The sequence below is a fragment of the Triturus cristatus genome, chromosome 3_2 (genome assembly GCF_964204655.1).
Source record: "Triturus cristatus chromosome 3_2, aTriCri1.1, whole genome shotgun sequence".
NCBI classification, from domain to species: Eukaryota; Metazoa; Chordata; class Amphibia; order Caudata; family Salamandridae; genus Triturus; species Triturus cristatus.
The window spans coordinates 88,092,454-88,118,793 of record NC_140584.1 but is presented as its reverse complement, the minus strand read 5'-3'; the positions used below and the strand labels follow the sequence as shown (position 1 = coordinate 88,118,793).

Here is a 26,340-nt window from a genome sequence, read left to right as displayed (position 1 = left end):
ACCTCTTGAATAACCAAATGAAAGAGTAGTCCACACAGGTATATATATAAAATATATGTATTTATTCCAGGAATAACCCCACTAGTCTCTTTATGAGGCTAGAGGTGAAGATACAATTCAAACAAGCATTGATAGTTACAATAAATAGCACTGGTATCACAGGGCCCCAGGGGGGGACCAAACCATATATCAAAAAAGTGGTATAAGAATCACGACAATTCTACAGACAATGCCTAGGGCATTTAGGGTCACTGGCCTCTTGTGAAACCACCCAAGGTAGTGAGGAAGGGGACCCACGGGAGACGCGTGCAGTGGCTAAAGCTACTCTCGGGATCTCTATTAAAGCCAATGGAGAATGTCGCGGTTGAATTTTACAAGTTTAAAAACACTTCTAGCAGGAGTTCAGGTTCAATACTTTAGAGTTAAGCTTTTGAAGGGCCCACACCTACAAGAGTACCGAGGTACCACTGTTACCTGCCCCAGGGAAGCCGGGTGGATAGGTTGTTTTCGATGTCGGGTCTCGGGCTGATTTTCAATGGCAAAACGTGAAGAACTGCTGCTAGCAAGAAGCGTTGTCGTTGTCGTGAAGAATGAAAATGTAGATCTTGTAGAGAAGGACCTGAAAGCAGAGGGGACAGAGTCTGGGTCACGGCACAGTGACCAGGGGGCTCAAGAGAAGGAGCCCTTCAATGTCGGGTGCTTCCAGGTGGAAGAGGTGTAGCTTGGATCGTCAGCCACGGGGTCCAGGAGGCGTCAAGGAAGGCCAGCTTCTGGAGGGCAACTGTCCAACAAAGGATGAGGGTCGCTGCGGTGTTAGTGTCCGGATTGGATCCACTAAGCCTTGGCAACCGCAACCCACGCAAGAAACACAAAACTGCTACTGGTGCAGACCCACGAGGTCTGAGCAAAGTCTCCAGCAAGGAGACTGAAGAGCAGGCCTGGAGCAACCAGGGGAACTCTTGGAATTGAAGATTGACCTCCGCTAGGGCCCACAAGTCGAGAGACAAGGGACCGCAGGAGGCAGCAATTTGGCGTGCATAAAGATGCACCCACGGGTCACCGGAGCGGGCTAAGGCGTCGATCTTTGGCACAGATGATACTGAGAGGTTGGCTCACAAATGGGCCAAAGCACAACTTCCCCACTTGTCGGGGACGGGTGCTGTGCAAGAGGTGGCTGGTGTCCTGGGGTATTAGGGATCTCGGCACCCACGGGGTCCACGGTGCTGAGCTTTGCTGTGCACACTCACTGGCCTCTGGGATGCTAGAAAACCCACATCAAGGTAGGAAAGAGTTGTCGATGTCCATAGGAGCAGCGAGGTTCCAACCGGGTCACTTGCAGTGTTTCAGGTGCCTGCCAAGCAGGGGGGTAACTCCTTTACCCCAAGGTAGATTTCTTCAGGTAGCTGTGCGGCAGCAAGTCGAAGTTCAAGTCTGTGAAGTTCAAGAATAATCTGAGGCTCTGGGGACCCTGTATTCACCTTTATCCAAAGATTAGGGGAGTGTCCAGATCAGAGCCCACCAATGAGAGTTCAGGCGGGAAAGGGTGGCTACACCCTCTCCCCTTTGTGTGGTTTCCTGCCTGGGCAGGGGACAGGATGCCCCTGAACCGGTTTGAGGCAGTGTATGCAGACGTAGGCACTGAAGAAGCCTACGTGCAAGTCTGAAAGATATCCTATGGTGCACCCACCCAGTTCCAATCCACATAGTCTGTCTGGGGAGGTGGGAGCACCTCCCTGCAACAAGATCCCTATTGTCCAGCTGCCGTGGCTGGAGTTCTGCCCAGCAACAGGCAGCCCGAGTCGTGTGGGTGATGGGTAGCATCCATTTTGTACTACGTGTGCACTTTTAAATTGGTGTCTAAATTCTGCTGCTTTTCCCATATCGCCCCTCTAGCAGGGGGGAATCATGCCCTCAGTCCCATGGCTGGATTGGGGGTATGTTTCCTACATGTTTGACACCAAACACGATATGGTTCGGTGTAGCCACTCTCAAGTTATCACGCTATCGCGATTACTTATAATGCGGTTAAGAGTATATGGTATGGCTACACTACAAACAACCCAGCAATGGTTTTTACGAAGGTTGCAGAGGGGCCCTACTCAGGTAGGGGTTCCCCATCACACATATCTCAGCACCCTGCCTTGTAGGATTAGCAAGGCCTGCTTTAGGGGTGACCTAAGAGGATATATGTGTTGTACTAAGTGGGATACAGGATACCTATATCCCTGTAAGGAGTGCAAGCACCACCTTACCCAGACTACAGTAGTGGTCTGGTGGTGTCATTTGGCATGGCTGTCCCAGGGGTGGCACAATAAGTGCTGCAGCCCCTGGTAGGCCTCTGAGGGACCCATGCCCTGGGTACCTAGAGTACCATCTACAAGGGGCTGACAGGGTGTCCTCAGTATCCAAGTGGTATGTACCTAGGGCACTCACATCAGTTTTAGGGAGGAAGCAGATAGGCTGGGATCCTGGATAGCAGGATCCCAGCCAGACTAGTAAAAAAACATTCAAATACCAGGCACAAAGTTGGGGGCAACCATATAGTCAGATTCCACCTTCCTACACTTGTTTTTTGTTAAACTGAATTAGCCTACACTCCAATTTTATACAGAAGAAAACAATGGATTGTTATTTCACCATGTGGGCACCAAACATGCTTACACTCCTGACAGAGGAGTTTCATATGTACTGTATTTTCAACCATGTGAAGGATATCTCATTATTAAACCGTACACATTTTGTTGGGATTAGCAGCACACCATACACTCCAAGTGTGTTTGAATCAGGCTATTGCAAACATGATGACACATAATTTGGTTTGACATCATACCAGCAGGGGCCTGTGCAGGTAAGAGCTGTGTGGCCAGGTGGGGGAGAAATTGACATACGAGGAGGAGGGAAAATTTATGATTTATTTAATTTGCCCTTGTGGTCGTCTGTCCAATCCCCTTCCACCCATCGGGCCCCACCGCTTTTATCTGCACAAGCCACACCTTCATTCATAATTTCTTAATCTGAATGGAGCGCAGAGCTGTTACTCTAAAAGTGGAACATCACTGCTATGCTCCTTCTTAATATAATATGTAGAGGTTTATACCAACTTAACCAAGCAGAAGAGTTTTAGGGCCAGATGTATCAAGCCTTTTTGCTTTCGCAAACGGGCAGATTGACAGAATCTGCCCGTTTGCTAATGCAAAAATTGCTTTTCCGATGTAGCAAACCTAATTTTGCAATTTGGTAACCTGTTTCGGTATAAGGAGGGGTGTGTTTAGGGCGTCCCTTCCTTACACTGAATCGCATCTTCAAGTATGAATGTTTTGCATTTTACCACCTACTTCAAGTAGGTAGTAACCCATTCGGCAAGGGACCCCTTCCGCTTTGTGAAAGTTTATAAAAACATTTTTAAGAGCAGGCAGTAGTCCCACAGACCACTGCCTGCTCTTAAAAAATTAAAAGAAATCTTTTCATTTTTTGTTTTGTAAAACATCTCGTTTTCCTTTAAGGAAAACGGACTGCTTTACAAAAAAAAAAGATTGCTTTATTTAAAAGCAATCACGGACATGGTGGTCTGCTGATCTCAGGAGGCTACCATCCCCGTGTGATTTTTGTGATTCCTAGGGGGTCGCAAATTGCGAACTACCTCATTAATATTCTTGAGGTAGGTAATTTACGACCCCCTAGGAATTGCAAAAGGTGTACTATATACCTTCATACATTGCATTTTGAGATTCCCTAATTGCGAATCCTTGTGATTCGCAATTAGGGAATCGCAAAGTGCTATCTTGATACATCTGGCCCATAGTCTTTATGATCATATGGAAGAAGACTCGAAACAATAAGATGAGGAATTCCATCTGCCAATCCCAGCCAAAGAGAACTGGGGTTCCTATGAGTTTTTATTTTAAAGCTGCAGGAGTTCAGTTACTCATTAGTGAATCTAAATGCATGTGATAATATATAACTCTCTGATATTACTCAATAGTTGTCACCTGTGCACCTCAAGGATAGCACAAGCAGGGTATTAGTTACTTGAAACAATGAATGTCAACCATAGTTCAAAGTGTTGGAAATCATTTGCGTTTTGAATAAGGTGGTAATAACATCTTAATTTGGACCTGTATAGATGATGTGCAGACAGCATTTTTAAAAATAAGCTTTTGAGTAGAGTTGATGCAAAGATTTCTCAAGCTTTAAGTAAAGTGACATTTTGCCATGTGGTTCCCTGGCAATGTGGTCATCCCTGGTTCATTTAAATCCTACCAGGCTCCTTGCTGGTTTCACCCGCAATAACCACCGCAATTTCTTTGTCCGAGAACCAGCCCTGCTTTTAAGTAACTGGTTAATAGGTAGCTGGTGTCGACATTTTAATTACATCATGCAAATACTACTCTTTCCGGGTTATATATTAAAAATAATGTTACCCTAATTTTCCGTTGGTGGCTTGGATTATCAGAATAGGGATACATTCTTGCTGCATGCTCAAAAAATATATAAATATATAGCTCAGCACTTTGAAAAGTTTCGGCGCCATCATATTAATGGTAGCAAAAGTTTAAAAGTCTTGAAAAAATCTCTGTTAACTGATAACTTAAAAAAATCCGTCAGCAGAGACTGCTCTGTCTTTTTTTTAAGTTCAAGAAAAGGTTTATTGAAAAGATTATTATGATCATAAAAACAATACTTCATATATGCAGTTATTTGTTAATACATAAATACATGAAGGTGTAATAAAGAACAATAACGATATATAATATCCATTAAAATAGTAAAAGGATAATATAGATGATGATATGAATACAAGCAAAGGTTCACAGAAATGGCAAATAACAGTACATGTAAAAAATACACAATTAAAATAAAAAAATATATATATAGATATATATATATTATAGAAAATGTGCTCTGTCTTAAAAAGTAAACTTGCTTATTTTCAAAAGGCAATTTTAACTTTCATCCTCGTAAAAAAATAGCTTTGTTTATAAAGTGGCTCAGTGGATACGTCATTTATATTGCAGTGCTATGAACAGAATTGAAAAAAAGAAAGACTGTTGTACATCTGGATTTATGTATTTTTTTAGGATCTTCCCGTGTGTTTATATGAAGTGTATGTACGTTATACAATGAGTAAATTGATAGAAACATACCTTTCTTAATGTAGTTTCTATCACCTTAAAACAAATAATGGTTCACAATTTTGTTCCATAACCAATATCAAGCAATCAGCGGCACAATTATGCTTCAGTTTCGGCATGCATATCTATTTTTCTCACTAAATACTTTAAAGCATGGGTTAAAATAAGGCCACATTCAAATTATATATCACTTAGCTAAATCATGAAAGTGGTTCGGCAATGTGCTCATAATCTTAAAGTTGTCTTTCGCCGACGTGCCTGCCTATCATTTCAAGGCAACGTTTGAAAATAAAGCACTCACCTGAACAAGCGTTTCAGCGTACAGCCGGGCACACCTGTCTCCAGAAGAGATGCACATTTGGAGTGTGCTCCCCACTTGAGTTGAGCAACAGCCATGTCTTTAGACTTTCCTTTTCACCCCCAAAGCAAGGAGATTGATTGGCTGATAACCAGGTAACCAGATGACCTCATAATTGTGGATCGGATGACGCGGCGTAGCCCATTCAGACAAGTAAACTGTGGCAAAAATAGAAAACGGACGAGCAAGTTTATTTTTCCCTTTCTTAAAACAAGTTCACCAAGTGAAAAAGGCAAGTCTTTTCATACTCCTTTTGTAGATAATTTAAACGATAGAAGAGGAAAGGAAATGTGCCTGCTCACAGTTTTATTTCTGTGGTGAAATAAAAAAAAACCATCATATTGTGTACAAATGTACAGTTTTTATTATTTGGTTGAGCCTTATAGAATCAGAGCAATTAATTAGCATTCTGTCACTTGTGGCTTTTGCTTTTTCAACTATAAGTTTGTGGTAGCTTTTTCTAAATGTACAATTTTGGTGGCAAATAGTTTTTTAATACTAACGATTTCTATGATAAATACAGTTTTAACTGATGAATTATTAATGTTGCATTTAAAACTCGTTTTATTAGATGTTCAGAAGTGTGTTTATTAATGTAATTTAGTTGTGCCACATTTTTGCAGAGACATCATTTTATTAATATGGATTCTGTTTTGGTGATCTGTTCATCTAGCTCCTGCTCATTACCTCTCCCATTTAACGTTCCCCTGCGTGTCTTCTCTCCTACCGTCTTCGCAGAGCACACTGTGACGCAATTGGTTATTTTCCTCAAAGAGCTTGCATTGTGAATGAAACTTTCTTCACTGGATGTATCGATGTAGGCAAGCTAGTATACACTTGCCTATGAGTCTTTGAAAAATGTTTCATAATGGGTTCTACAACTCTGGACTGTGCTGTTGCTGTGGAAGCTAATGGATTTTTTCGTTTTCCTTTGAAATGGGTTAGTGTTATTTTTCTTCTTTTGACGATCTATATTCTGATTTGCTCAATAAGTGATCTCGCCAGTCATGCCATGCTGAATTTGCAGTTTTCTTATGACCTATTCATAAAACGTGTATAAAACCCCTTAGTTTTGGGTGTGAGAAAGATGACTTTCCTTTTCCTCACGACACTTTGTTCATGCCACTTATGATTTTTGTTGCCTATGTGGACTTAAAATAATTCAGATTTCTAACTATGTACTCTGTATCCGAGTCTTCATAGCATATATCTTGCATTTCTCTGTGTTACTTATTTTGAGATTTTTGTAATAAAACCTTTTCCCTACAATCTATAACTCTGTTATGGAGTGGTCTTAGTCTCTATCTTTATTAATATACTCCACGCTGATAATTTGTTGGGCCTGATGTTGCAGGATGAAGGGTGCAGAAGCCTAGCCGTTGGTGGTAAATTTTGGAGTGATCAAAATATTGGGGTGCAGTATAATATTGGGGTTCGTTTTCCACAAGGTCATTACTCCAAACCCCAGAATGCAAAGAAAAAAAGCTGAACTAGATGAACAGCTAATTGTTGAAGGTGGTGGGCAGGGTCTTTATATATATACACAAATATAGAGATCAACTTGGATAGATGGTAATTAGATCTAAATTCAGTGTTAGATCCATAGTTACTCCTGCAGCTTCATCACCTGACAGAGCTCCAACCTCCCTTCAACAGTAACCTACTGCACACCTAGTCCAAAGCACAAAGACCTCAACATTCCATACACAATCGCATTGTCATTGCACCCACACTTAATATTCTAAAAAGTATGTCCACAATGGCCAGGTACACCACGCCACGTCATTACACTAACATCTGATCAATTAGATCTTCTTCCTGATTGCACACTCTACGTGGTGGTTCTGGTAGATGTGCCTCCACTTAAGTCAAATGCTAGTGAAGGGTTTTCACAGCTAAAGAACAAAGTAACACATTGGCTCTCTAGGAGGGCTGGGGTCGATGTTAATATCCATACACAAATTAACATGGTACTGAGGAAATATGAATTTTGTGATCAGTTATGTCCCCTATCGTAGACCCCAACGGCTCCATGTACATGCTATAAGTACATGTATGTTCCCTCCTGCTCCAGTTTTGAAGACGCAAATATATGTGCGTCCACCGTCAATCTGTCCTTTTTCAGACCCGCCATGAATGGGTCAGATATTCCATTCCTAAGTATGAAAGGCCACCGACTTTATATGGTTCACTTTCCACATTTCACAGATTCAGGCGAGTAGGCCCGAATTCTGTCATCAAGCCTTTTCCTGCCTTCTGCCTCTGAAAGCTCCAGTCTGAGCCTGCATCTGTGACCATGAACTTTGTCTTACTCCTTGCGCGGCTAACGGTGCCTGATCCAGCCTGTCGCCTGCCAAAAACTGTATTTCACCTTCGAGATTATCTCTTTCGCTCCTCATCCGATGCATTCCTGTCTAGTAGTTTAGGTAAACATTCCTCCAGCTACCATGCAAAGGGGCCAGGCCTCGCTGTCCTCATGCAAGTAATTCATAGCCCCGTTACCATGGAATATTCCTACCCCCTCGCATCTAGTGTAGACACTTAGACGCTTGTACACGCACTAACAGTCAGTATAGTCAGTATAGAATAAGATTCTATCCTAAGAGACCTCTCCTTTTGGATAACACAGTTCTTTAAACATAGGATATTAGATATGATTTGGGATTAGGTTGACATAACCCCAGACTTCTGTCTCCACATATAGAGCTAAATGTCAAGTCCCCTTCACCCTCTAGTTGCACGTCAATCACACGTCATGCGGCTGCGCGCGCATCTTTGCCAAACATTTCTGCTGACATTGCAGGATTCTTCTATGGATCCACCCACTTGTGACCTCATGTATAATGACGTTTTCTAGTTACGCCTGTTCTAGTTACGCATGCATATTTTATTTTGCCTTATCAGTTGTTACGCCTACTGCATCTGTTTCACTGTAATGCCTTTTCTATAAAAATGATTACCTGTCAATAATATGTGTTCCTTCCTTCCTGAACTTTCGTGGTGATGGAACAGAAGGCCCACAATTCGAATTGTCTTCCTTTGTATTGGAATAAAGCCCTTTTTAAAACCTCTAATACCACGGATTCTGCCTCTTATATTTACTGAGTTATTCTTAATAGACTTTACCGCATAAAAAATAGTACCGGTAACGAAATATTTACCACAGTACGAAGGGTAAACTGGGTTGGTCGAGACACCAAATTGTTCCATGGTGATTGCTTTGTAGTGAACATTAGAATTAGTTGGGTCACTGGTAAAAACGTAGCCTGTTTTCAGGGGACAGAAGGCTCCTCTTTGAGCATAAGGCTGTGGCCGCTGGGGGTTTTCTATAAACCACGTCCTCCACTCAATGCGAGAACTTCTAGGCCCACTTCCCCCCAGGCGATCCGAGGCGCCCAAGGATGCCTGCCTTCTCTCTTTTCTCCTCTAATAGATTTGAAGTTCTTGATTCTCTTGAGGAAGTGGATTGACTACCGTCTATTGAGCCTGATGATGAGTTTGCCAAGAAATGTGGGGGAGGCAATCGTTTTTCTTTACGGCCAGATTTTAATGATCAGCTTAGCTTTCTCTTATGGAATGTAGCAGAGCTTGAGGAGAAGGTTAGGGATCTGAATGGGTTAGACTTCATCAGACCATGTCATATATTGGCCTGTCAGGAAACCTGGGCTGTTAATAACATGCCTTTTTTGGACGACTTAGAAAATTTCTTCCACCTAGCAATTCTATCTCCTTCGGGCCATCCAAGGCGGGGTTATGCACTCTAATATAATTGTCCCTGAACTGTGTGATGTCTGAGGTGGAGATAAATTGTTGAAATATAGGGGCCATACTACTTACTTTTCCGGATTAATCAATCTTAATGCTTTTAATTCTAATGGACACATTCCTTATTCTGAAGTTATTTCTTCTTTGGGTGAGGTCATAGAGAAACATAAGCCACTTTTTTCAGTTCTGGGACTAAGCTTCACCTCATACATATCAATTTTGTGTCTGACAACCTTAACAGTTACCCTTGTTTAAAAAATTGTCACATGTTTCAGGATTTCCCCTCTGGGGATCATCTTAAATTGGCTCAAGGCGACCCGACAAATGTATTAATCCAATCCTTGAATCTGATTATACCCAGCATCCGGGTAGCCCCTAAATATGTTGTAAGAGGGCCAGAATCAATTGCAGATTACATCTTGATCTCCTCGCCCCTTTCTAGCTCTCTAGTTAATTACCAGACCAAATGGCCTTGTTGAAGTGATCATAATCCTTTAGCACTATTATTAACATTTCAGTGCCAGAGACCGCCGCCCCTGGCCCTTCCCACTAAACATCTGGCTCCTTCAGACCAGTGTAGATGTCTGAAATGATGTAAAGTGATACCAAAGGAGTTTTGTGCTCATCTGTTTAGGCAGAGGAGCCATGAGTTAGAATTCAAATCATGCCCCCACTGGCATTCTAGATGCCTTTTCTGTATTATGTGCAGGTGTGGGGGCTGCCCTCACCACACCCAGCTCAGGCCAATCTATCTCCAGGGGGGCGCGTTGGTTTAATGTGCCTTATTCTAAAGCTCATTGTGCCTTAATGAAGGCCCTTAAATATTCCCCAAGGGACTGGAGAGGTAACACGCTTACGTGCCAGCTATAAGAAGGTCACAAAGGAGAGAAAAGAGTCCCTTAAAGATGATGTCTTGGAACAAGTAATGAGAGCCAGTGATCTTAATGATAGCACTACCTTCTGGAGAATTCTTTTTTTTTTTAAATATCTTTATTCGCATTTTCAATTTTTCAATATACACATTTTCATAAAAAATGCAGAGGCAGGACAGTCCCAAAATTAAATATCAGAAGAATCACAAATGATAGCAACGTCCACCTTTTCAGTACACGATCCAGAGCACCTAGTGCCATTTAATGATCAGTGTGGGATCAGTCACCAATATTTCAAAATGCCCAAACAACACAAAAATCAACATCAATCAATTTAAGGATATCCAACTGGGGCAAAGAAAAAACAAATACCAAACAAATGAAAGACCTGAAGCCGAGGAGGAATCACAGCAAATAGTTCCAGTGCAGCTAGTGGTGAGGACACAATATATGAGATAGTGACAGCAGTGGACCAGCAGATTAACACTCAAGGAAGGGTCCTATAGTTGGAAGTAAGGTTACTGCCCCCAGATTCGCAATTAGTCAATCAATGCTATTCCCGCCCAGCCTGTAGACGCGTACCTTCTGGAGAATTCTTAACCATATTTTTCTAATTGCTGAGTCTGCCCTAACCTTGTCCTCAGTGATAGTGGAAACTAAATAGCATGATCACTTTTTTCAAATGTTTTCATTTGAGGATGGGATGGAGTCTTCAATTCAAAATACCGTTAAAAAAAAAGTACTGGGCAACTCCTGCCTTTCTGTTTCAATTAAAGAAGTTACGCCATTAGGCGCTTATCTGGTAATAAGGCTGTAGGAGTGATGTAGTCATCTTGGCCCCCCTACTGTCTAATATACTAAATGCTGCCATGTTAAAAGGACCCCTAGTTCATGGTCCCATTCCATCATTGTATCAATTTTCAAAAGGCCCATATCTCTGATTGATACAACCATTAAGGGTTTGGGTCAGGTTCTCCTAGAAAGGTTGCCTCTGTGTGCCGAGGATAAAATCATCTCTGACTCCCAAGATGGGTTCAGGCCTGGCCTGAGTACTATTGATCAGAGTTTGCTTTACTAATCAGGTTAGCCGTTCTAAACTCTGGTCAATGTTGCTGTCTCTAGGTGTTAATCCAGCTCTGATGTCCTTTTGGGGGACATTCATATGGACATGTCTGCATCTGTAAGATTCGGGGAGGACAGCTCATGTACCAAACGCTTCCCAATTACTTGAGGTGTTAGACAGGGGTTCATCTTGGTCCCCCTTTTATTCTCCTAGAGGAGGCGCTGTTGGGAAAACAGTGTGGGCCGTGCAGGTGCCTGCCCATTACCAGTCCTTTATATGTAGATGATGCTGTCCTTGTGTCAAGGACAACGTTAGGACTTTAACTGTTACTTGATTCTTTTGCAGATTTTTTTTTTTATAACAAACTTTTTATTAGATTTCCAAACAACACCGCTTTAAAAACAATGACATCTGGATAGCACCTGCACAAAACAGTTAGCCACATAAGAAATCACATTCCCAAACTATAAAATGCCCCCCACCACCTGATGGCTTGTCATGTTTGTGTGGACAGCTCCATGCAGTATATATATGGGCTTCTTTTGCTGATTTTATGGCCAGCTTAGACCGCTCAATAAATAATGCAAAATCTTTTGTTTTGGTTACTGGCTTCAAACCTGCAATGAAACCAAGATTAGTCAAGTACACACATTCAGCTACCTGTGCATTCTTCTTGATGATAGGAACACCCCTGCTTCACATCTACAAAGCAAAATGTGTAACCGAATAAAGAATTTTACCGCTACTACTCTGCCCACCCAGTAGCCCTAGGTGGGAGGAAGGAAGCTGTCTCCCCTCCTCCCACCTCCCCTATTTCTAGAACTGAAATGATATGTGACCAGAGCATCCTGTTACCTCATAAGTAACAGCTAATTCATATTTGATTGACAGTTTTCAATGACTATAACAATCAGCATTGAAAAAAGGGAACAGAAACAATATTCTAATTATATAGTGAGCAACCTAATTGCTATTTAACAGAATATAAAGTACACAAGGTCTCGGTGAATTAAAAAAATAAATCTCAGGACAAAATGTTTTAATTACATTCAAGTAATATTTTGATTGGGATCGAGACGCGAGGAGTACAGAAAGGACATCATCTTCTCAAGTTTCTCATGTACAGAAAAACAAGTACATCTTGCTTGGAACTTTTCTGACAGATTCTTCTGCCCACAAAATGGTCTCGGAGGAAAAAGAGGGGACAGAAAGCCTACCTGTTTGAGATCACCCAGAGGAGCTGCATGTTGCTCCTTTCTTATGGTCGGAGTTTTAAACCTTCTATAAATATAGTCAATGGTGTAGCCCCCTCTCTCTCTCCTTTAGTCACTCCCTTAATCCATCCCAAATTTTCTGTTCAATATATCTGTCATCACTTTTCTTTCATGCACTACATCAGACCTTTCTTCTCTCATTTTTGCGCTTATGCTTATTTCCAATTAGTGTTGTGCTTTCTTCTCTAACATCTTTCCTTCTTTTTCAACTAAACTTTCCTTCCTTCCTCTCTCCCTTTATTCCTTCATTATTTTTCTCCTTTCCTTCCATTTTTCTTTTTTCACTTGCCCTTCATTCCTCCCATCCTTTCTTGTTTTTACCATGCTCCTATCTTCAGTCAGTACTTTTCTTTCATTTTCTTTCCTCTCTCCTTCATCCTCATATCCATTCCTTTCTCACTTCGTTCTTCTATTCCATGTCCTCCATCCCTCACTTTCGTTCTTTCTTTCAAACCCCTTCAACTTCTCTCCAGTCATCTTACCCATCTCCTCTACGTACTCTCCTCCCCGCCTCGTAAATACATTCCATGGATTCCGGCTTACACCCTTCCTTTCATCATCCCAAGCATCATCTTCTGTTGGTACGACTTCTTCCCGCCTGCACTGCTTACTATAGTACTAAGAAGCCTTCAGTTACGCCTAGGGTCTAAAAACATCAGTGAGCATAACATTATTCTGCCTACTTATTTATCTTCATTCCTTTGTAAAATGAAGCAGAGCCAGAGCACGAAACTAGGGAATTTGTAATTTATTGGAACAGGGGCTCCCTGTGTCTGTTCTCTGGAGTCTATGTGCTAGTTTACTATTAACAGGGGCCACCAGAAAAGGGGCGGTTATCTTTAAATGATCTTCTAACACCAAGAGCATTTTCTCTCCCTCTTCGTCAAGAAGCTGTAGTCTTTTGAGAGTTTACTTGCTGGAGTCTGGTTTCAGGGTATGTAGCTAGATGAAGGTCATTTTGATGTGTGAGGGCAATGCCATATTTACCCTTATTTCTGAAGTTGAGCACTGCCCTCATTTGAGGGGCTGGAGGAAAAGCATTAGCAAGACGGGTTCAACCATAACTGTAAATTCACTTCAGGCACAAACATTAGCCTGGAATAAGTTTTGCCTAAGAACATATGCATAGTTCAAGGAAAACAAGTGTGGCAAGGCTTGTCAGAATGATTGGAAATTGTCTGGTTTCATTTGAAGCCCAGCTAAAGAAAGACATTCAAAGAAGGTGGTTGGTCCAAGCCAATGAAGAACAAGAAAGCCTGCCAAGCCTTGCTGGATTAGAGGTGAATACTCGGACATGTGCTTTTCTCTTTTTTTTTTAAAGTCAGAGACATTCGGCTGTTGGTTGCCTACAGGCAGTCAAGATGCTAACCACACCTCCAAGTATTTGGGCTCCCCTTAAATTCTTGGAGAGTGTCTCACCCTCCTTTATTATGTACATTTGAGGAGCTGCTACACTCACATCCCCATCTCTAGTGTGGTGTGCATACCTAACTGAAACTGTCTCACTGCTGGACCACAAGTAACAGGGCTGTAAATTAATCACAAATAACGGTCGGTCAAAGATGTTTCAATAAAGGATGACATTTTGCTTATAATGAGCAATTGGAGTGGGGAGGGGCTGACCACACAACCTGGTCTGGAAATCAACAGAGGACCTGGAAAGTAATTATTTGATCAAGAACACTGCTAACCCGGATGCTATTTGTTGACCTGGACGTGACTCAAGGATCTTGTGTTAAATGTCAGAAAGCACCAAAGGAAGTTGGAAAATGTCCAAGGTTCTCTTGTCAACTAAATTCTATGTCAGGACAGGAGGCTCCGATTATGCTTTCTCATTTCTTTACTAGAAATGCTCAGCAGCCAATAAAAACACAGTATATGTAATGAAAAAACTACAATACCCATAAACACTAGGGTATGACGTGTATAACCATAGAGTCCAAAGTATAAAAGGTAATATGGCAAGTACAACATCCTCTTTCTTTGCTGCTCCGCAGCCAGTTAAGTGCTTCTTTCTTTTTCTAATGCATTTCCTGTGACTTTGTATGCATGCTTGATACTGTAGCATTTTGCTTCCAGGATTTCATTGCTTTGTTGCGTTCGAAGTGTGGTGTTTACATCTCCATGGTTACTAGTTATCGGCACACATTGCTTTTTTCCTTCCGCTCGCCGCGCTTGCCTTAACGTGCGGGGAGCGTGTGGTTCACCTCCCGGGGACGGGCGCTTCGCGCCCGTGTCTTTGTTTGTGGAGAGGGAGACAGGGGCTTGGAGGCTCGCGCTAGCGCTGCGAGTGCTCCGTCTTTTGAAATACCAGGCGGTCGTTACCGCGCATGCGCGGCGGCCATATTTGTTTACAAAATCAGGTGTTTCTCGCCTGTCAAACCGGTTGCTTCGCGCCGAGTGCCCACAGCCTGAGTATTTGCCCCATTTTACGTCCATTTGATATTTAAAACGTTTGGGCTGCATAAATAAGCATAGGCATTGCCTAGAGTGCTAGTTTTTTCTGACAGCAAGCCCTCCCTCCACATTTGAATTTATTTGATTCAGTGTTCAGATTTCTAATCTACACTTTGGCTTGCTGTGGGTTTTTTTCACTCCCCCTGCATTGTGCCTTTGGCCACTATTGATTTTTTTTCGTCATTCCTGTGGGCATTGAATATTGTTACACTCTGTGTCAGGATGGAGGAATATTATGAGGAGGATTACTATTATTACGAGGAAGATCCTTCTGGCTCTTTGGAGCATGATTTGGTGGAGGCACTGGATCAAGGGGTGCAACACTCCATGAATAAAGCGCTTGTGCGCGCTATTAATCCTTTGAAGCGTCATTTATGGCTTTACGCACAGCAACAGGGTTGGTTACCGCCTGCTCGTGCGTCAAAGTCCCCTGTCAACCCTCATAGGTCTGATTTTCAGCGGTTAGCTAAAACACTGTCTTCGGACACGGCCTCTACTAAGGGGTCGGCTGGGACCTCTTTTTCATCCCTCCATGATCCTGATGCTGACGATGCGCATTCCTCCTCTTCTGAGTTTGAACCACCTCCTCGCAAAAAGGCTCGCAAGGAGCATTTTGTAGACGCTCCTTCAAATCCTCCCATTCTAACATTTGAACCTTCGGAAATTATGCATCCCCACTCTTCTTCTTGGTTGCCTTCTCCAGCTGTGGCGGATTATGTGCAATCACACATTCGCCAGCCTTTTGATAAGGATGTCCGGGCCCGCATGAGATCTGAGTGTCCCCGTCCAGATCTGGCGGACCATTTAGCCGAAACCCCGGAGGTTGACCCTACCATGGTCACCTACCTTAAGAAGTACGCCAGAGACCCCAAAAAAGGTTTGGACAGATCTTGGCGCTCCTGCCAGGATAAATTATTGGATTTATTGGGCCCGCTCACAAAAATGCTGGATTTGGGTGTTCTGGCTAAGGAGTCATCAGCTCTTGTAAACCCGGATGAACTCATTGAATGGGCTCAGAGGGCCATCTGTCAATTGGGCAATGCCAATTGTGTGCTTTCATGCGAACGACGCCGCTCCATCCTTCTCCGCCTGGATCCCAGGCTGGCGGAGCTCTCCTCTTCAGAGGCCGGTCCCTTGGCTCAGGGGCTCTTATTTGGTCAACCATTCCTCAAAGAGCTTTCCAGTTTTGTGGCCACTTTCAGTGGCCTTGACAAGGCCCAAGCCTCGCTGCGGCGGGCGTTTCGGCCGGTTTTTGCAAAGGCCGGACGTCTTAGGGGACATTTGTTCGGCCGAGGATCCCAGCAGAATTCTCAGCGAGGATTTCAGTCCCACAGTGGAGGTGGACAAGATTTGGCTTTACCACCCGTTCCAACTTCTATCCCTCCCGTAAAGGGAGGGGACAGTTCCGGAAGGGTCGCTTCGGAGGACAACAAGGAGGTCATCACGACTCCAACACTTCAGGTGAGGCTGATTCCTTTTTCCGAAGTGGTTTTGGGGGGAAGGCTCCAGTTTTTTCTCCACAATTGGCAGTTAATCTCCAGCGATGCTTGGGTTCTCGAAACTGTTCAGGGCTACAAAATAGAATTTTATCAGCCCACGCATCAATCCCTCCTTCCCACCCCGTTGATTTTTTCTCTTCAGGATCGGGAGGTCATTTCATCGGAAATCGACTCCCTTCTTGCGAAAGGGGCTATTCTTCAGACTACCCGTCATCCACGAGGGTTTGTGAGTTCGGTGTTTCTGGTTCCGAAACGAGGGGGCGGTTCCCGCCTGGTCCTCAATCTAAAAGAGTTCAACGGCGGAGTGGTTTACCGACATTTCAAGATGGAAGGGATCCATCTTATTCGAGATCTTCTCCGAGCGGGAGATTGGATGGTTTGTCTAGATCTCAAGGACTCCTATTTGTCAATCCCAATCTTCAGGCCACATCGGCGGTTTCTCCAGTTCCAGTGGCAAGGGAACTGGTTCGAATACCAAGTCCTCCCGTTCGGCCTCTCGTCGGCACCCTGGTGCTTCACGAAACTTCTGAAGCCAGTGGTGGAACACTTACGCGCTCGGGTCTCCGCATGATTGTTTATCTGGACGACATTCTGATAATGGCAGATTGTCCTCACAAATTGATCTTGCATCTCGATTGGACGATCGATCTTCTCCAATCCCTGGGATTCCTTGTGAACCCTCAGAAATCTGTCCTCATTCCTTCTCAGGTGATGGACTTTCTAGGCTTCCAGGTCAATTCTCTGACCTGTCAGCTTCTTTTACCCACTCAGAAGATTTGTTACATCAAACGGGAGTTGGTTTCGATTATCTCCAAACGGATTGTGTCATTGAGATCTATAGCTCGTGTAGTCGGTCTTTTGGCGTCTTCAATTCAGGCGATTTTCCCAGGTCCTCTGCATTACAGGGCATTACAACGGTTAAAGATCCGTCATCTCCAGCAGGGTCTTCGCTATTCAGATCAGATTCCTCTTTCAGAGGAGGCGAGGTGCGAGATGCAGTGGTGGCTGGACCACATGGAGGCCTGGAATGGGCAAGCCCTGTTCGATTCTTCCCCGGAGATGGTGATCGAGTCCGATGCCAGCCTGTGGGGCTGGGGAGCCAGGTGCGGTCCAATTTCAACGGGGGGTCGATGGTCCCCTCAGGAGTTGTCTCTTCACATCAATTGTCTGGAACTCCTGGCGGGGTCCTTTGCGATTCGTTGCTTCACGCCTCTTCGGTCCAACTGTTGCATTCTTCTCCGCATGGACAATGTGTCCGCGGTTCGTTATGTCGGGCGGCACGAGGTCCAAGCTCTTGGCAGAGATCGCCAAAGATTTTTGGCATTTTTGTCTACAGAAGAAGATCACTGTTATTGCCGAGTATCTTCCAGGCTGCAACAATCTGATTGCGGATTGGCATTCGCGTCACCTTCGGGATTTCAGCGATTGGAGGCTTCATCCTCGCATCTTTCGCTCCCTCCGGCGGTTTTGGGGGCAGAGTCACATCGACCTGTTTGCCTCTCGCCTCAACACGCAGCTTCCCCGGTTCTTCAGCTGGAGACCGGATCCGGAAGCCCTGGCCACGGACGCATTTCTCCAGACCTGGCCTGCCCTTCTGTGTTATGCCTTTCCTCCGTTCATGATGATTCCGAGAGTCCTGGCTCGCACAAAGCGTTATCAGTCAGAGCTGATTCTGATTGCTCCTCTGTGGAGGACTCAGGCTTGGTTCCCAGTTCTTCTGGAAATGTGTTGTGCGGTGCCGATCCTTCTTCCCCAGAAGTGCAATCTTTTGCTGGACCCTCTCGGGAATCCGCATCCCATGATCCAGTCAGGCTCTCTCCGTCTTCTGGCTTGGCGACTTTCGGGGACTGTTGGTCGGTCCCAGGCCTTTCACACGACGCTTGCAAATTTATCAGTGACTCTTGGGCACCCAACACTCACAAACGCTACTCAGGTTCTTGGAAACGATGGTGTGATTGGTGTGTTCAACGGGAGGCTGATCCCGCTACAGCGGATGTCTCTCTAATTATTAATTTTTTGGCGTCTCTTGCCTCTTCAGGCTTAGCTTATCGGACAGTTAACAACTTCCGTTCTGCCATTTCGGCAGGCCATGGACCTCTTGAGGGTAAACCCATTGGTGAACACCCTTTAATTACTAAATTGCTCAAGGGTATTCGCCTGGCGACTCCCCCTTGTCCTAAATACACGTCTTTATGGGATGTATCTATTGTCTTGAAGTTTTTGGACGCCTGGCCTTCCAACTCCTTGCTTTCCCGTAAACAGTTGTCAGCCAAACTGACCATGTTGTTATGCCTTGTCTCTTGCAGACGGGTGTCTGATGTTCGTGCATTAGACTTGGCTGGTCGTTGTTTTACCCCTGAGGGTGTCACTTTTCGACTCTCTCGTCGTACCAAAACGAATACTTCATTGATTTCCTATCCTTCTTTTCCTCTCCACCCCAACCTTTGTGTGGTCCAATGCGTCAAGGATTATGAGGTATGTACTGCTTCTTTACGTTCTGATTTGCAGGGTCAACTGTTGATTGCTTTGCAGAAGCCCTTTCGCCCTGTTACCCCGACTACTTTAGCTCGTTGGGTTCGCTGGCTTATGTCTGAGGCCGGCATTGATGTGTCCATTTTTGGTGCTCATTCGGCACGGGGAGCTATGGCTTCCAAAGCTTTTTCAATGGGTGTTACTTTGTCTGACATTATGAAGGCCGCAGATTGGTCTTCTGATTCCATATTTAAATCTTTTTATTATAAACCTATTGATCATGTGGCCTCAGTAGTGGTGGATAAGCTTTGAACAAGCATAATCGGAGCCTCCTGTCCTGACATAGAATTAAAAATTTGCGAACATACGTGACAAGAATTTTCAATTCTATTAAGGACAAGGAGGCGAGGATTATCCCACCCATTGTGTTTCTTCTGATGTATTTATTTGCATTTATACTGATGTTTTTGCATATGTACTATATATTGTCTGATAATTCATTGCTCTCTGATATTTTTTCCCCCCCCTTTTATATTTTATTATATTGGATGGCTTTTACGGCAGTCTGTCTCTTTTCAGGTTCTGACCCGAAGTGACGATGTTACTGCTTCTTCTGGCTTCTTCTGCATCCGATGGCTTTCTGCTGCCAGGATCCTGTGGCCTTCCAGTGCTGCGTGTTTTTTCCTTATGGACTCCTGCGGTTATTGATGGTTGTTCCTCCTGTGGGTCATCGTGACTCTTGAACTGTTCCCTTATATTTGAACTGCTCTCCTCACCAAAGAAAGAGGATGTTGTACTTGCCATATTACCTTTTATACTGTGGACTCTATGGTTATATACGTCATACCCTAGTGTTTATGGGTATTGTAGTTTTTTCATTACATATACTGTGTTTTTATTGGCTGCTGAGCATTTCTAGTAAAGAAATGAGAAAGCATAATCCTCGCCTCCTTGTCCTTAATAGAATTGAAAATTCTTGTCACGTATGTTCGCAAATTTTTTAATTCTGCTCTAGGCCAAAAAATCTCCAATCTACTTTCAGCCGTAAGGTTGTGGACTGAGGAATTTCATGGTGGTGCACTTTGTGTGTTGTTTGCCGTGATCACAAGTGACTTTACAGAAACTCTTTTCAGAAACAAGCCTCTGATAAACAATTTTATTTAGAGCCATTTTGTTTCCTCACCTTGCAGTCTTAAGTTTTTTCTCACCTGGTAAATTCAAGTGTGGGATAATCTAACCACTAACAATAATAAGGCAGATTGAAGTTTTTGCTCTGCCCAAAGTGTTGTTGGAAAAGTAGATTATTTTTTTCGCTCTTGAAGATTTCCTGGGGCCAACTACTAAGATGCTTCCTTACATTTTTCTTTCTATTTTATTTCCCCAACCTATCTTTTTAACCTTATCAGAGGAGCGCATCAATAAAGACATTATTGGGGATTCTTATTAGGTAATTTCCCACTTAGATCATTGATATATATAATATTAAATGCTCCATGTTAGATCTGACAGCCTTAGGGTGGTCTTTCCCCAACTTTTTGCCTACCTCCTCTATTTTATTCACCTTGTTTTTGTTGGCATTATGACTTTGTGCACTGTTAACCAGTGCTAAAGTGCTTGTGCTTTCTCTTCTTAACATGGTAACATTGGCTTTTCTCAATGGGCATATTTAATTTACTTATATTTCCCCAGTATGGTGGCACTACCTGTACCTAAGGCATGTAAATTAAATGCTACTAGTATGCCTGCAGCACTGATGTACCACCCACTTAAGTAGCCCTTTAAACATGTCTCAGTCCTGCCATTGAACAGCCATTGGGCCCGATTCACAGAATTAACTTAAGACAAAATCCTAAACTTACTACTTTTGGTATTTACAGAATGCACTTAGTACTTTTGGTATTCACAGAATGCACTTACTACTTTTGGTATTCACAGAATGCACTTACTACTTTTGGTATTCACAGAATGCACTTACTACTTTTGGTATTCACAGAATGGATTTACGACTACTAACTTTACGTCCGCACTCGGGCCGGAAACTCCGGCCCGGAGGCGGAGCTTCCGGCCCGGAGGCGGAGCTTCCGGCCCGGAGGCGGAAACGTAAAGTTAGTAGTCGTAAATCCATTCTGTGAATACCAAAAGTAGTAAGTGCATTCTGTGAATACCAAAAGTAGTAAGTGCATTCTGTGAATACCAAAAGTAGTAAGTTTAGGATTTTGTCTTAAGTTAATTCTGTGAATCGGGCCCTTAGTGTGCAGTTTTAAACTGCCATCTCGACCTGGCAAAATAAACCTTTTCCGAACCTTCCTTTTTAATACATATAAGTCACACCTAGGGAAGACCCAAGATAGCCCAGAGGGCAGACTAATGTATTTAAAAACTAGCACATGTACTTTTAAATGTTACATGTCCTCGTGGTCAAAAACTCTTAAATACGTTTTTCACCATTGCAAGGCCTATCTCTCCCATAGGAAAACATTGGAGTTCCCTTATTACATTTTAGAAGTGTAATCTCCATATGGAAAGAGAGAAGCAGCTCATGTTTGGTGTCTCTGGAATCACAATTTAAAATCCTAACTTATGATGAAGTCTGATTTTAAATTGCAATTCTGAAAATGCCACTTTTAGAAGTTGCCATTTTCATGCCTTAGCTATTGGGTACCTGCAGCCTGTCTCTGTTCACATGACTGTGTGTAGCTGGAATGTATGTACTCCTCCTAGACACCCACACACAATGGGAGTTTAGGTGTGACTGGATGGGCTATCACTGTCAGGATGGGATGGATACGCTGAGCCCAGCCTCACTTACACCTTAATAGGCTGTGTCCTGTTTCCACACAAAGAACTTAACAAGCCTGTATTTTCACTTCATCCAGCTTGGAGCCAGGGCCGGGAAGGTAGGGAATTCCTTGCTCTTCAAAGACACTGTCTAGAATCTTCTCCCACCTTCCATAACCAAAGCACCAGGGTATAATAGATGGACTTCAGACACCCCCACTTAAGTACACATCTGCACCTGTGGATATTCTGCCAGGAAGATCTGCCACTCTGCTGGAGTGCACTATGCTGGACTCCTGTTTGCTGTTGACCTGCTACCTGCTTCACTCTTGCCGGAGTGAAAATGACTAAATCTGCATCATTTAAACTCAGAACCCAGAGTGGCTCCAAGGGATAGCTGGCTGGCCTCCTGATCTGAAGCCTCAAGGACATAACAGGCTTCCAACAACTTGGCATCTGCACCATTTGTGAGTCTACCCTGCCAAGTGGTGCCAAGCCAGTCCTGGACCCTTGGAAGTGGGCCTAAGGTGCTTTGCCAGCTTCGGTGGATCCAGCGGAACCGACGTATCTCCTCTGCTGTGCCATGCAAACCCAAGCAGAACCCTCATCACCTTTGGAACCACCACTGTGCGATGCATCCTCGGCTCAGTCCCTTTCATCGCTCATCGATGACAGCTTCGACAATGGACTCCTCATCGCAGACTTGCAAATCTTCTGCACTGACACATTGCCCCAACTGCACACTGCATCCTTGACAACGTACTTTACATCTCAAGCCTGATCGTCAGGACCCACGAAAATGGCACAACAGGACCTTGCATTGCAGTCTCGCTGCATCTTGTAACTGATGCATTGTTTCGGCTAATCAATGCATCTTTGACGTGGATCCAGGCAGCGCTTGCAAACCAGGATTGAAGTCACTTTTGTTCAGCAGGCCTAACTGGGTCCCCGCAGCCAACCTGCATGACCAGATATAAACAGCTGGCTCTTTATGCCTTTTAGCGCTATTTTCTTAAAAAACGTTTAAATTCAACCTCTCCGGTTCTAATTGGATTTTTGTCATTCTGTTTTTTTCTTATTTATTAAATGCTGTTTTCTAACCTTGTTGTAAGCTTCTTTTGTGGTGTGTTTTCACTGTGTTATTGTTTGAAGTGATGCACAAATACTTTACACATTGCCCCTAAGTTATCCCCGAATGGTCTCTGCCAAGCTAGCAAGCGGGTGAACACAGGTTAGTTTAGGGTTTGCTTGTGCCTTACGCTGACAAGGATTGTTATTGCTGCTTGACCAGGGGTCACACTAGTCAACCAGTGACCCAGTTTCTTACTCTCTTCAAGATTAAACCAATCCAGATGCTTTATCATTCTGGAAGTAGAACTCTGCAATGAAGCATGCCACAAAATATGTATCAGAGTCCTTTTAAACCACATTGTAGATTTTAGTAAGGGCTTCTGCTTTTTGTTTTTCTTTTGATTTCTTATGGTTGACTATATCTTGGTAGTATGTACTTCTGCTTCCCCTATTTGAGGGATATATGTCCTATTCATATCACCAGTAGGGAGGTATTCAACCTTTTGTACCGCCTCTTAAGAGCTCCAGGGGAGGTCCACCATGGAAACCATTTGAAACTTCAATGAGGAGGGGCCGATGATGAAGCATGCTATGTCGATGGTCATCGTGCTTTAAAAGGAACACCGCCTCTGTGAGATCACTCAGGTTAGTGAAAAGACACATTTTGCGACACCGTTTCTCAGTATATGAGGATCCAGTGGAATCTGGCTGTTAGACCTGCCAGTCCTTTTGCTGTCCCCTCCTCATTTTTCTTCCTTTACCCTCTAATTTTTCGGTCTACTAGTTTTTTTGGTGTTGACGTAGAGGCTCTGGGTGCCCCATTTTCACTGATTGAGGGTGAGGCGCAAGGTGCTTCTCTAAAATGGAGGGAGGGAGAGAGCTCCTACACAAAATGGTGGCCTAAACTGTCACCTCAGAACCTGGGCCATAGACTGTCATGAGGGGTTCCAGAACCTTCTGGGCCACTCTGGCCAGTCAGGGCCCAGACTATAAATAGAGGTGAGGTGCGTCGGCCATTTTGTAGAGGGTGTGACGTGAGGTAGTCAGGAGTAAGGCACCTGAGTGGGGAGGTGGATGCGCTAGAGAGGGAAATTGACAGTTCTTATGGCCTGCTTTTTCTTCCCCCCTCGGCTGACACTACCCCCTACCTCTTGACCTGACCCTGCCCTCAGCCACTGACCCTGGGGTAACATCAACCTTATGCGCGCTTTGTCTAGCCAGGACCCCTGAAGGGAGACAGGGTAGAGAGTCACCATCATTGGCCAAATCCTCCACATCCCTGCTGTTGCCTGGAACCCTGGAATAACCCAGATCTAGTGACTGACAGCTTTTCTTGACTGAACAAGAATGTGATCATCGCCACAGACCCAGGAAATTGGCTGTCCGATTCGACTGCCCCTGAGCTACAGATCACCCCCCTTAATTTTGGCCACCCCCGCACTGAGATCCCGGAAGGAAACACTCACCGCTGCAGCCCAGGGTTTGAAAGATCGTCCCTTCTGTCACCTGGGGCTTGTGAGGAAGACCGAGGCCCCACTGTGACTGGATACGTTAGCGCGGCGCAGCCCAGAATTGTGAGGAAGCCACCGGAGGGGAATAGAAGGCCGCGTCAGGCCTTGAAGCCAGCAACACTCGTATCACATGTTGGGGGCGGACTGTGGAGCGCCGCCCCCGCCGCTGCCCGATTGTATGAGGAGGCCACGCCCCCGCAGGCCGCGCTGCTTCTGGCGGCTGCGGGCGCACCTCCCGGCAGCCACTAAGGCCGAGCAGAGTAGCGCCTGGCCTTAGGAAACATTGTGTGGCCCGAGGACGACTCCACGTCAGCACAACCCCCCCCGGACACCGCCTGAGAGTGAGGCCTGCCGGCGTGTGGAGCTCTCTGAGGAGCGAGTCCTGAACCGGCCGAAAAGTCCTACCAGAGGCCCACAAGAAAGGAAACCCCTGGAGAGGAGGGCGGAAGGCTGGAGTGGCCCTGGATTCGCCCCTCCCCCGGGGAAGTCTCTCCTTGAGCCCGGTGAGCCCCCACTGCCCAGCGGAAAGAATAACTCGGCTTGTGGCCCCCTCCATTCTCACCCTGTGGAAGACGTGGTAATTACCTAGTAAGCCGGGCACTTTGGGGGTATACAGGAGTCTGCTATTGAATGCCAGTTTAATGTCCTGAAAGGCCAGATTTCCTGTTTCAAGGGAAAGCCATGTTCTATGCTGCAAAGACCAGCCAGGTGTCATGAGCATATTTAAGGTTATATTTCATGCATGAAGGTATTGCCAGAATTGAAGTGCTATGTGCAGCGCTTAATGGAATAACCTGCTTTCAAGCGCATTGTGATTCCTATGTGCAGCGCTTAATTTAATAACCTGATTTCAAGCGCATTGTGATTCCTATGTGCAGCGCTTAATGTAATAACCTGCTTTCAAGCGCATTGTGATTCCTATGTGCAGCGCTTAATTTAATAACCTGATTTCAAGCGCATTGTGATTCCTATGTGCAGCGCTTAATGTAATAACCTGATTTCAAGCGCATTGTGATTTCTATGTGCAGCGCTTAATGTAATAACCTGATTTCAAGCGCATTGTGATTTCTATGTGCAGCGCTTAATGTAATAACCTGATTTCAAGCGCATTGTGATTCCTATGTGCAGCGCTTAATGTAATAACCTGATTTCAAGCGCATTGTGATTTCTAAGTGCAGTGCTTAATGTAGTAACCTGATTTGAAGAGCATAATGTATGCTATGTGCAGCGCTTAATGTAATAATTTGATTTCCAGCGCATTGTAAATGCTATGTGTAGCGCTACGTCTAGTGACTTTATGTAATGCGCTATTGAGTTTACTGTGCTGGACTGAATCACCAAGTGGCGCGCTTAATTTCATACCAGTCTAAAGCAGAATAGTACTGCTAATTTAGACACAATGATATGTTTTGATCCTGATATGCAGAAGATAAAAACTGATTGACTTCACTTGAAAGGGAAGGAGATACATGATATAAGGAAAGATAAAGCTTTTCTACCTTTTCTAATTATTTGGTGTAGCGTCATTTTTAGTGATGGAACGCTGGAGTGTGAAGTGGGTGTGATGCAAGCACGACATGTAACTCTAGAGTAAGGCCTTTCCACCTGAGCCAAGCTACCCTAGGACTCTAGGTCCAACAAGTTGGTGTTCAGCGGTGGGATACTGAGCTTGTGCTTGCATCCACTCATTAGCAGTTTAGCGTGCGCCACGCACCCTACACCTGATTTGTTTTTGTTTTTATTGGAGTTTTCTCCAGGTTGTCTCCCTGATTGGAATTTTTGAAATTATTTCTGTCCTGTGATGTGGCTTCCTTTTGAAGGAAGGGTCTCCTAACTTTGAGAGTTCTTTTCCGCAGTGTTTAGGGCCCCACCTGGCAGGATGGAGTTTGAGCTGGGTAGGCTAGAAGAGTACACCATAACCCAGTTAAAGGAATTCTGCCACGAGAGAGGGGTATTTTTCAAGCAGGGAGCAAAGAAAGTGGAGCTCCAGACTTGCTTGAGGGCCTGGGTGATGGCCCACCATAGGGGGGAACGGGAGGAGGAGGGACCGGAACCGGACACCACGGAAGGGGCAGAATCACTTTTCCC

At 44.3% G+C, this 26,340-nt stretch overlaps 1 protein-coding gene across 1 annotated transcript in view; it reads right to left on the bottom strand.

Moving 5' to 3' along the window:
• The window catches only part of LOC146856853 (ropporin-1-like), a 243,596-nt gene extending 238,066 nt beyond the window's left edge, over positions 1-5,530 (bottom strand). The window contains exon 1 of the mRNA XM_085646769.1: positions 5,434-5,530. The gene's annotated coding sequence lies outside the window, so the exon portion shown is untranslated. The remainder of the gene's footprint in view (positions 1-5,433) is intronic.
• Positions 5,531-26,340: the final 20,810 nt, after the last annotated feature.